The 10,140-nt window shown below is 35.1% G+C and overlaps 1 pseudogene; it reads left to right on the top strand.

Annotated features, from left to right (window-relative positions):
• Positions 1-2,607: 2,607 nt before the first annotated feature.
• On the top strand, positions 2,608-5,144 carry LOC107842715 (annotated as a pseudogene).
• The last annotated feature ends 4,996 nt before the right edge of the window (positions 5,145-10,140 follow it).

The raw sequence follows: 10,140 nt of genomic DNA, 5'->3' as shown, positions 1-10,140 counted from the left end.
ATGCTAAGTTCAAAAGATGAAGGTTAGGTCTTGAAAAATGAGCTAGGAGCCCTTCTTTAGGCCCTACTTTCACATTTGACAAAATTACAAAATTATCACCTTGCTCTTGATCTGCTTGAGAGGATCCAAAGCAGATGGATAACAGCTCCAAAGTAGATGCTAAACGGAGGACTCTTTTCCTTCACATTTGGCTTTTTGTTGACTTGAATGACTTGCCCATCTTTCCTTTTTACTTTTACCTACATAAATGAGCATTAAGTAAGAGATTACCATCAAATCAATGAAAAAGCATGATAATTTAGGCTTAAAAGGTGCTAGCAAGTCATCAAATTAACGATTTATCAGGTGCATGGTTCGAGGAAGGATTCGATCATAAAAATTTATTGTAGATTGTCTTATTTTGCATTTGTGCTAGAGACAGTTTTCAAAACTTGAATCCGTAATCTTCTGATCATATGATGACAACTTTACCATTTACTCTGATGTTGTTCTCCAGTAGAAGTAAAATTATTTAATTTTCTTACTTTTCGAAATGAAATATGAAAGGACAAAGCGACAGTGAAGTGATGAAAGTTAAAGGACAAAGAGCAATATAGAGTAAAGGCTCAAAATCATACATTACCTTTTCCTTAGACACAAAACAATACATATTCTTTCAACTAGAGCACTAATAGTCCTTTTTATTTAGTTAATTGGTGCATTTTTAGTCATCACTCTAACACCGTTAATTTTTTTAACAGCAGTCAATCACCTTTCTATCACACTATTTTTTCCCTCCAAAAAAACCTCATCTGCAAAATATTGCTGACAAGGGCTTGAATCAGTTTGAGTCTTGAGATTTTCTGTGTCACTAGTCATTATGATTTAGTCATAAGGGCATAAGTTCTTGGGGATCTCTTGTGTTCATGGACAGAATGCACAACCAATGAGGGAGGAAAAAATATATTCCAATAAACATAAGAACTCCGAGATCAGCCTCTTCACCAATAGCTGGCCAACGAGGACGAACCAAGTATATTTGGGTTGCACACCATAAGCAGTATAAGGAAGCAATTACTAACATCATCTTGACAGAGTTGATAATTCATAACTTAAGCAGTTTCAGTGCTTCACTCCGCAAGATAGTTGCGACCCAAAAATAATACGTTAACGACAGAGCAAGCAACTGAAAAGAAAGTAAAATATCATTGACTAATCCATCAGTAAACACCTGTTGATGTAAATAAATTTAGCTATCTATCAACAATATAAAACGCAAACCATAACAACAACATCTGAATTTATTGGTGCGCAACCTTCCCACCAACCTGTGCTCAATATCCAAGTGTATTAAGGGAACCTCTTTTTCTTTATACACGTCCTGACTTCTTTTATTCTCTATTCCTAGTCCTTTCACTCTTCATTCTGTCAAACGTCCTCATTTTTAAAAACGAGTTCTTTTGTTTTTCATTCTGTCAAACGTCTATGCATATATGATATGTATTTTGATCCATTCGAGTTGATTCCATCTGCTCTTTTCTTGATAAGAAGCTCCCTAAATTGATCCATTCGAGTTGATTCCATCTGCTCAAACTAAATTGCAACTTTCTGTTAGTATAATGCTTATTGTTTAGGCATAGGAGGTCATCACTATTTTCTTGTTATACAAAATATTTTGTGAAGTTAATTAGTGGACTTTGTATGTCTTACTCATTTTTATACTTAATAAATTCGAAAAGTTGTTCATTGTTATTGTTTTAGGTGGCAACCTTTTACGATTATGTTCCTATCCCAAAATCTCTTCAAGTGGAATGTTTCACAAATGTGACATTTAATCACCTCAAAGAAGTTAACTCGGAAGATTTTGTTGTCTACGAGCCTGAGTTGCAGCGGATAAAGTTTCTCTTAGCCAAAATCTTCGATGCTAATGAAAATTCTAACCAACCTCTATTGACCTGCTGAAGATTCTGGAATCACCTAACGTAGAAGTTGATGTCATCTTTGATCTTTATGAGTCTTATCAGACCATGAAATTAATAGATTGAAATAATTAATGATGCAGTGATAAGAGAAGTCTGAATTATTGATACAACGTCGATGCCTCAAGGCTTATTTGATGTGTTTTTGCATTGATTCCCTTTGTTTAATGGTACTCATATTTACCTGATATGAAGGTGAGGAGACTTCTGTTAAAAAAAATTAACAGTGTTAGGATTGTGTTTAAAAATGCATCACTTTTTAAATAAAAATGACTATTAGTACACCAATTAAAAAAATATGTATTATTTTGAGTCTAAAACAAAAGATAATCATCAATATATGTCAAAACAGAATCACGACCTTTTCTTCCCGCTTTTTCTTTCCCCTGTTCTCTTTGCCCTCATTTTTAGCTGTATGTTTTATTCACTTTCTTCTTCCCTTTTTCTGCTACTCAACATTTATATATGACAAACAAATTTATAACTTCATTGTACAGCAACAAGAATATATACATGAATGGTATGAATTGAGAGAGTTAATGGGGTGTTTTTTAATTATTGGTACTATAAAGGACATGACCCACAAGAGAGGCCCATTGGTTTGGACAAGTGTAATCTATGATTTGAGCACAACTAGTTTGATGCAAAAATGGCCAAAGAAGTAGACCAACAGCAACATTTTCCACTGTGTCTTTGTCCCCCTACCTCATTACTTGCCTTCTTTAACAACCTTCACCAGCGCAGACGTTTGACAAAATGCTTAAGTGAACAATTGTACTCGCAAGCATCCATACCTAATATATAAACCTAAGTGAATACGTGTAACATATCTAGCTTGAATAACATGTTCTTGTTTTATTGCTAATCAGCCATTTGATCTTGTGTAGGGTGTTTCGAGATGTTCCCATTGATATAGTGATTGTAGTAAATGGTGGCACATTTTCATTGCATAAGGTAATTCTTTCAGTTCTCTATTCTCTTTGTAGCCATTGTTCCTTTGTGAGTCTTGTTTGTAGCCATTCACTGTCTCTCTGGTGATAGATTTTTTGGAGTATTCAAAAAATAACCTTGGTTCCCGAGCTGAAGAACATCTTGAGGTTGTTGTAAGCAAGAATCTTGAAATGTGTGTTGAAGTCCTTAAACAATGTGAAAACCTGTTCCCTTTGGCTGATGAGCTGAAAATAGTTACGCGATGCATTGATGCTATAGCCTCTAAAGCTTGTGTTGAGCAAATTGCTTCAAGTTTCTCGCGTTTGGAATATAGTAGTTCTGGTAGACTCCATACGAACCGCCAAGCCAAGTGTGAAGGAGACTGGTGGATAGAGGATTTGTCAGTTCTTCATATTGACTTGTACCAACGAGTCATAACAGCAATGAAATGTCGTGGTGTTAGGCCTGAAAGTATTGCAGCTTCACTAGTTAACTATGCACAGAAGGAGTTGACAAAGAAGTCCACTTCCTGGAATCAGTCGAGCCAACCCAAAGTTGATGTGGTTTCTGGTTCAGACAACCATGAAAAAGTTGTGGTCGAGACAATTGTTAGCCTAATGCCTGTTGAGAAATTGGTTGTTCCCATAAACATTCTTTTTGGGCTTCTGAGAAATGCTGTGATGCTTGATTGCACAGTTGCTTGTAGACTTGATCTTGAGAGGCGGATAGGATTTCAATTAGACATAGCTACTCTTGATGATCTTCTCATTCCTTCTATTCGTAATGCTGGTGACACATTATTTGATGTTGACACAGTGCATAGGATCTTGGTTAATTTTTCTCAGCAGGAGGATAATGATGAAGATATTGAAGATGTCTCAGTGTTTGAGTCTGAAAGCCCTACTTCGCCATCCCAAACTGCATTATTCAAAGTCGCAAAACTGGTGGACAATTATCTGGCTGAAATTGCACCTGATGCAAACCTAAAGCTGAACAAGTTCATTGCCATTGCTGAAAGCTCACCAGCGCATGCTCGTACCATCCATGATGGACTTTATTGAGCAATTGATGTCTACCTTAAAGTACGTACAACCAATTGCTTGAAATGTGCTTCTCAGAAAACTTATTGGTTTGAGTAATAGTTTTAAAATTTAATGGCAGGAGAAAAATGTGGTTCTTTCTTTCTTCAAAAACTAGCCTGTTCATAATGACTTAAATGAATATGGTTCCATATATATGGTGTTTTTTCTTACTAATCTGTTTGCTAATGTCTTAAAACGAATATTCTACCTTTTATGAAGAATCTAAGTACTTTACACTGAGTTCATGATGTTTCCTTTAAGAGAATCTCCTAACCTAATAAGTTCATCTAACTAAGCGAGTCACAGAGCTTCCTTGGGCAGTTCCTTCAGTTATTACTTTTTGACTAATTATCGATTTTTATCCATGGAAATTCCAGGCTCATCAGGCCTTATCAGATCCAGACAGGAGGAGGCTATGCGAGCTGATTAATTTTCAGAAGCTCTCACAAGAAGCTGGAGCACACGCTGCACAAAATGAACGCCTCCCACTGCAATCAATTGTACAGGTCCTTTATTTTGAGCAAATCAGGCTTCGAAATGCCTTGTTCTGTTCTTATCCTGATGATGATCACAAGCCAATGCACCGATCATGTAGGATAAATAGTGGTGCTGTAAGTGCAGCTGTGTCTCCCAGGGATAATTATGCTTCTCTAAGACGAGAAAACAGGGAACTTAAACTTGAACTAGCACGAATAAGGATGAGATTGAATGACCTGGAGAAAGATCATGTTTGTATGAAGAAAAACATGGAAAAATCTAACTCCTGGAGATTCATGAGTTCCTTCACAAAAAAAATTGGGAAGTTGAACATCTTTGGACATAGTTCTTCCAGGGAGTCTAGTTCTCCCTCAAAGAGGTCACAAGTTGCTGATTCTAAGCTAACTTAAAGAATGTGATAGGCAAACTTCCTGTTACATAAAATTTCTTGGATAGGTTTTGGCTGCTCTTAGTGCAAGTAGTACTTGTAATCTCTGTTCCCTATTTTCGGTCCTAGATCTTGTATATGAGTTATAGAGATTTGCTCTAGCAAGTGAGATTTTTCCTTTTTCAATCAGGTAACGTAAATATTGAGTTTCCATAAATCTTATCTCCAGAAGGATGTTAAGTTGATTGATGTATCTCATCTACAGAAATCGGACAAAAATAGCACCTTATAGGAAAAACTTTCTCCACATACACACACACTTGTTTTTATTGTGATCATCTTTTTGGTCTTTTGGTTTTCTTGCTTTGCGCACTATCAGCAATTCATTGTCATAGCTCCAAAAAAAGGACCAAATGCATGAAAGTTTATTCATTTCTAGACGTATCACGTTCAGGTTTTCTAAATGGTTCATTTTACTCCGTTCCTCTCAAAAGATAAACAAACAAGTCACTCGATGACAACTATTTTTCATCTGAATCATATTTCTAGCTATTCCCTAAATAGTCACCGAGTTTTGAAAATTTTCCTCAAATATCACTTATGTTTCATTTAGTATCATAATATCACTCAACTATCAATTTTTTCCTTAAAAAATACTAAACACTTCAAAGTCTTCTTCTCTCTTAATTGGCATGCCATGTCATTGAAACCTCCTTTTAAAAAATACTAAATCTATTTAACTCACCAAACTCATTTAATAAAAAGACCATTATATTCTTTTTTTTTTTTTTTTGAAAAAATATCCATTATCTTATTAAAAGAATTTTTATAATTAGAAAAATTATACCGGTACTAAAACTTAACATATATTTTTTCAAGGGTCATTTTTCTGAATGGTTACTCATATTTTTTGAATTGCCTACAAAAATCACTTTTGTTTTTCTAGAGATAATAATATGACCCAACTATCACTATTATTCCCTAAAAGAAAAATAAAATTCATACGTCTCTTTCTCTTCTCATTGGCATGCCATGTAATTAAACTATTTTTAAATAATAAACCTATTTAACTCATCAAACTTATTTAGTCAAAATTATATTCTTATTCTTTTCTTTGGAAAAAAAATACATTAATTTATTAAGAGTTTCATGAGAAAATTGAAGAATAGGTGTCTTTTAAGTCTTGAATGAAGGATTGATGAAATTGACCAACAGATAGGGTCAAACATTATTAGAAAACTTGATCAAGTTAATTGTGGACTTAATTAATATTTTCAAAACTTTCTAATCTTTTAAAAATACAAATCAACCCAACCCAACCCACACCCTCTTCAATCCAAATCAACCACTCTCTCCTCTCTCTCGACAGCTTCTCTCAACTCTCTCCCAACTAATAGTTCTGCAAAATTTCTCCCTTCAACCCCCGACGACAAATAGTTGGGCTTCGAGTTTCCCTCTTCAATTCAATCAACCTGTCTCTCATCCCTCTTTCGACAGCTTCTCTCAACTCTCTCCCAACCAACTATTCTGCAAATTTCTTATTTCAATCCTCGGCGACTTCAACATCCGACTATAGATAGTTGGGATTCCAATTCCTTTTCGACTTCAATCGATGTGACAACCTTACTCTCCGGTCACAACAGTTTCAAATTCTTCATCGGTCCTTTTCATCTTTCACAGGTAAAAATTTATGGCCTTTTTAGTTTTGAAGAAAACAAGGAACTTGAGCCAACTTCTCTTATAGTATTGGTTAACAATTTCAATATTTGTTACACTAATTTGAAATGCGGTTTGAATAAAACCCTAATTTCTGGTATTTCTTCTCTTCTCTTCTCTTTTCGAAGTGAATTATGATATTTTGTTATTTGTTGCATTTTTTTTAAGTTTGATTTTTATTGTTTGTGTTTATAAAAATAAAAGGACAATTTGGTTTGATTTGTTTGTTGTTGTTCTTGGTAAAAATGGTAAAATTGCTATTTTTTGTTTAACAAAATCGTGCTACTGTTTCCTCCGACAGATTACCCATCTGGTGCAACATACTAACCATCTGATGCAACAGATTCATCATATGATGCAACAGATCAACCATCTGATACACCAGAGGAACCATCAGATTACAATTCTGATGTAACAGATTAATAATCTGATGCAACAGTTTTACCATATGTTGCAACAGATTAAGTTTTGAATAAAAAATCTGATGCAACTAATTAACCATCTGGTGCAATGGAAGAACCATCAGATTAATGATCTGATGCAACAGATGGACCTCCTGTTGGATAAAATCCTACCAACTCTTCCTACAGGAAAAGTCCAAGTCTTGATTTTTCCAACTGATCATTCATCTGTCGCGATAGACGACCCTATGTTGGAAGAAATATAAACAATATTGATCGTTGATAACTGTTCCAACAGATCACTCATGTGTTGCAACAGATGTGTGACCTGTTGCACAAACCATTCATCTTTCTCAACAGATGAGTGATATATTTTGTATTGTCACAACAGATTACTTAGCCGTTGCTACGAATTATTTAAATATTCCAATAGATCACTCATATGTTGCAACAGATGATGTCACAACAGTTGTGTGATCTATTGAACATACCATTCATCTTTCTTGAAAGATGAGTGGTATATTTTGTATTATTGCAACAGATTACTCATCCACTGCAACAGTTTGGTTATATACTGCAACAGATATACTACCTGGTGCAACAGATCGGTGATCTGTTACAACTGTTATTTTACTATTTTGCTTGTTTGATTTACTGTTATTCTTTTTTAATGATGCATTAATCAACAATAATATATTATTTTATGTTCTTGTTAATTTTAGATAATATGGTTTCCAAAAGAACAGAAACCAAATCAAGTCCAAGTAAAAGAACAAGTGAAGCAGCTAGGCTACATCCACAATTCTATGAGCTTGCTCTACAAGTGTTATCTCAATCGGGAGAAGAATATGATGAACACGGAGGGAGGAATGTTTTAAAAGAGATGATGCAGATGCTAATAGCCCTTCCACCGAAGAGTTGGTCAAAGCCTTCAGCATTGATCGTTATCCTGTGAGAATGCAGTGTGATGGTGCCGCAGATTTAACGGGTGATTTTGTGGTTAAGTCAGCCATGGGAAAATCTTTCGACGTCTTCAGAAAAATACTTCGATAACAAAAATTGGATGCTTATTTCAAGGATATCTACTTTAGGAAATATCTTGATTTATCGGAGGATAACAATGCTCGTTTCCAAATAAAAATGGTATATGAACTTTTCAAGCGTAGGTTTATGTATGAAAACAAAGATAAGATGGATAAGGTGTGGATAAATTATTGTGGCATGCCTGTTTGTTTTGGTTGGAAGGAGTTTGTCATAGTTATTGGACTAAAATGTTATCCTCCTTCTCAAGTTATAACTATTCTAACCCAAAAAAGCACCCCGCACACCCAAAAAAGGCAAAGGCAAGTTGTGTGATCGTGATGACCTTGTCCAAGCTTCAAAAACAAAAATTTGATAGAAGCGTTGAAAGGTAAAGGACTTTCAAAGAAGCACAAGCAGTCATTGTGCTTGGTTTGGTTTGTACATAATATTCTTTGGGCGAGAGACATTAACAATAACATAAGCCTCGATTTAGTAAAGCTCTCTGAGGATCTTGAGGCATTTAACAGCTATCCATGGGGGTATGAAAGCTTCAAAATGACTGTCAAATATTTGTTGACTCCGTTAGCGCCAAAGACAGTCAACTTATATGGCTTTCCATGGGCTTTCATGGTAAATATTTCTTTCTTCTATTATGATATCATTTATTTTTTTTGCTCTATAATGGTTTCGATTTATTGGCATTATTTTATAGGCTTGGGCATTTGAAGCCATTCCTTATTTGAGACAACAAGTGAACTACCAGGAAGGAGTTTCCCATCCAAGAATCTTGAGATGGTTGTCGGCCAAAACTCATAAAAATGTAAAATTTCTTGATCTCTTCAACCCCCCGAAGGATGCAGTAAGTATAATTATAATTATTTTTTTCTTTTAATTAATTTTTTTTAATGATCTAATCATCATTCTAATATATGTAATGATTTATGTTAGAATGTGCATCCGTCGCTAGTTCTGACCAATCGAGAGTTGAAGATGTTATTTTTTCTTACTTTACGGTCGTGCAAACTTTATCGGACCCTAAGGTCATCGACAGAATAAAAATAGAATTGTTTGGAGCAACAACCATTACAAGAAAAATAATTTTGAAGGGTGGGCTTGTTGTTATTGATGGAGCTGTTGGTGGTGGTAGTGGTGCTGCTGTTGGTGCTAATGATGCTCCTCTTACAGTATTTAAAAAAAACCATTATGAGTATGATCATACTGGTTATACAGATTTTGCCTCTTCCAGCGAAAGTTCTGCATGCAAATGTCAAGACTGCAGGGCGAAACATGATGTAGTGATTAATGTTATTAATGCATTAACTGCTTCTATAAAGGAATTAACATCTAAGAGGGGTCCCATTTCATCAAAAAGAATTTTATTTCCATTCGCTCCATTAGAGATTAGGGCTAAGAGGAGAAGAAGAGTGATTTCCAGGGCATTATCAAGCATCCAAAAAAGAAAAATTGCAAATCCTCTATCTTCGTGTTGCACTGAGCAACGTACAATGTCCAAAGAACAAACAGACACATATCTGTTTCAACAGATGACACATCTGCTGAAAATCATCAAACAGATATATACATCTGTTGCAATAGTTGACTAACCTGTTGGACCAGATACTTTATCTGGTGCAACATAAGTCTCGTCTGTTTTAGCAAATCAAACAGCTCTTCGTACAACTTTTATTTATACCAACAGACGACCTATCTGCGGCAATAGATGATTTATATGTTGTAACGGATGGTTCATCTATTGGAAATTATCACACAGGGTCTTTCTCATGTAGAAATTTATCCCAAAAGTTAATTCATTATTGCAATAGAAATATAATATGTTTGGGATAATTTAAAATGGAAGGAAGACCTGTTTGATTTGCTAGAAGAGATGAGTTATCCTTTTCTGTTTTGTTGTATCTCCGTGATTAGCATTGACCAACTCTGGCTTCCAGGTGGATGTAGAAAAATCTACTTCTGAACAACATTGACAATATGCTACTCTTTTTATGAAAATACGGAGAATAGAAAGCGCAGAAACTGTATGCAAGCGACAATGAAGATCCACGATGAGCAAAGTCGAATTCCATAGCACCGGATGAAGAACAACTTGTCCATACTGAGTAGATCCTTATAGCTTGATCTTGTCAAAGCAATCCTTGGCAGTATAC

The sequence above is a fragment of the Capsicum annuum genome, chromosome 9 (assembly GCF_002878395.1).
Source record: "Capsicum annuum cultivar UCD-10X-F1 chromosome 9, UCD10Xv1.1, whole genome shotgun sequence".
NCBI lineage: Eukaryota > Viridiplantae > Streptophyta > Magnoliopsida > Solanales > Solanaceae > Capsicum > Capsicum annuum.
The sequence above is the reverse complement of the archived record's forward strand: the minus strand, read 5'-3'. Positions and strand labels throughout refer to the sequence as shown.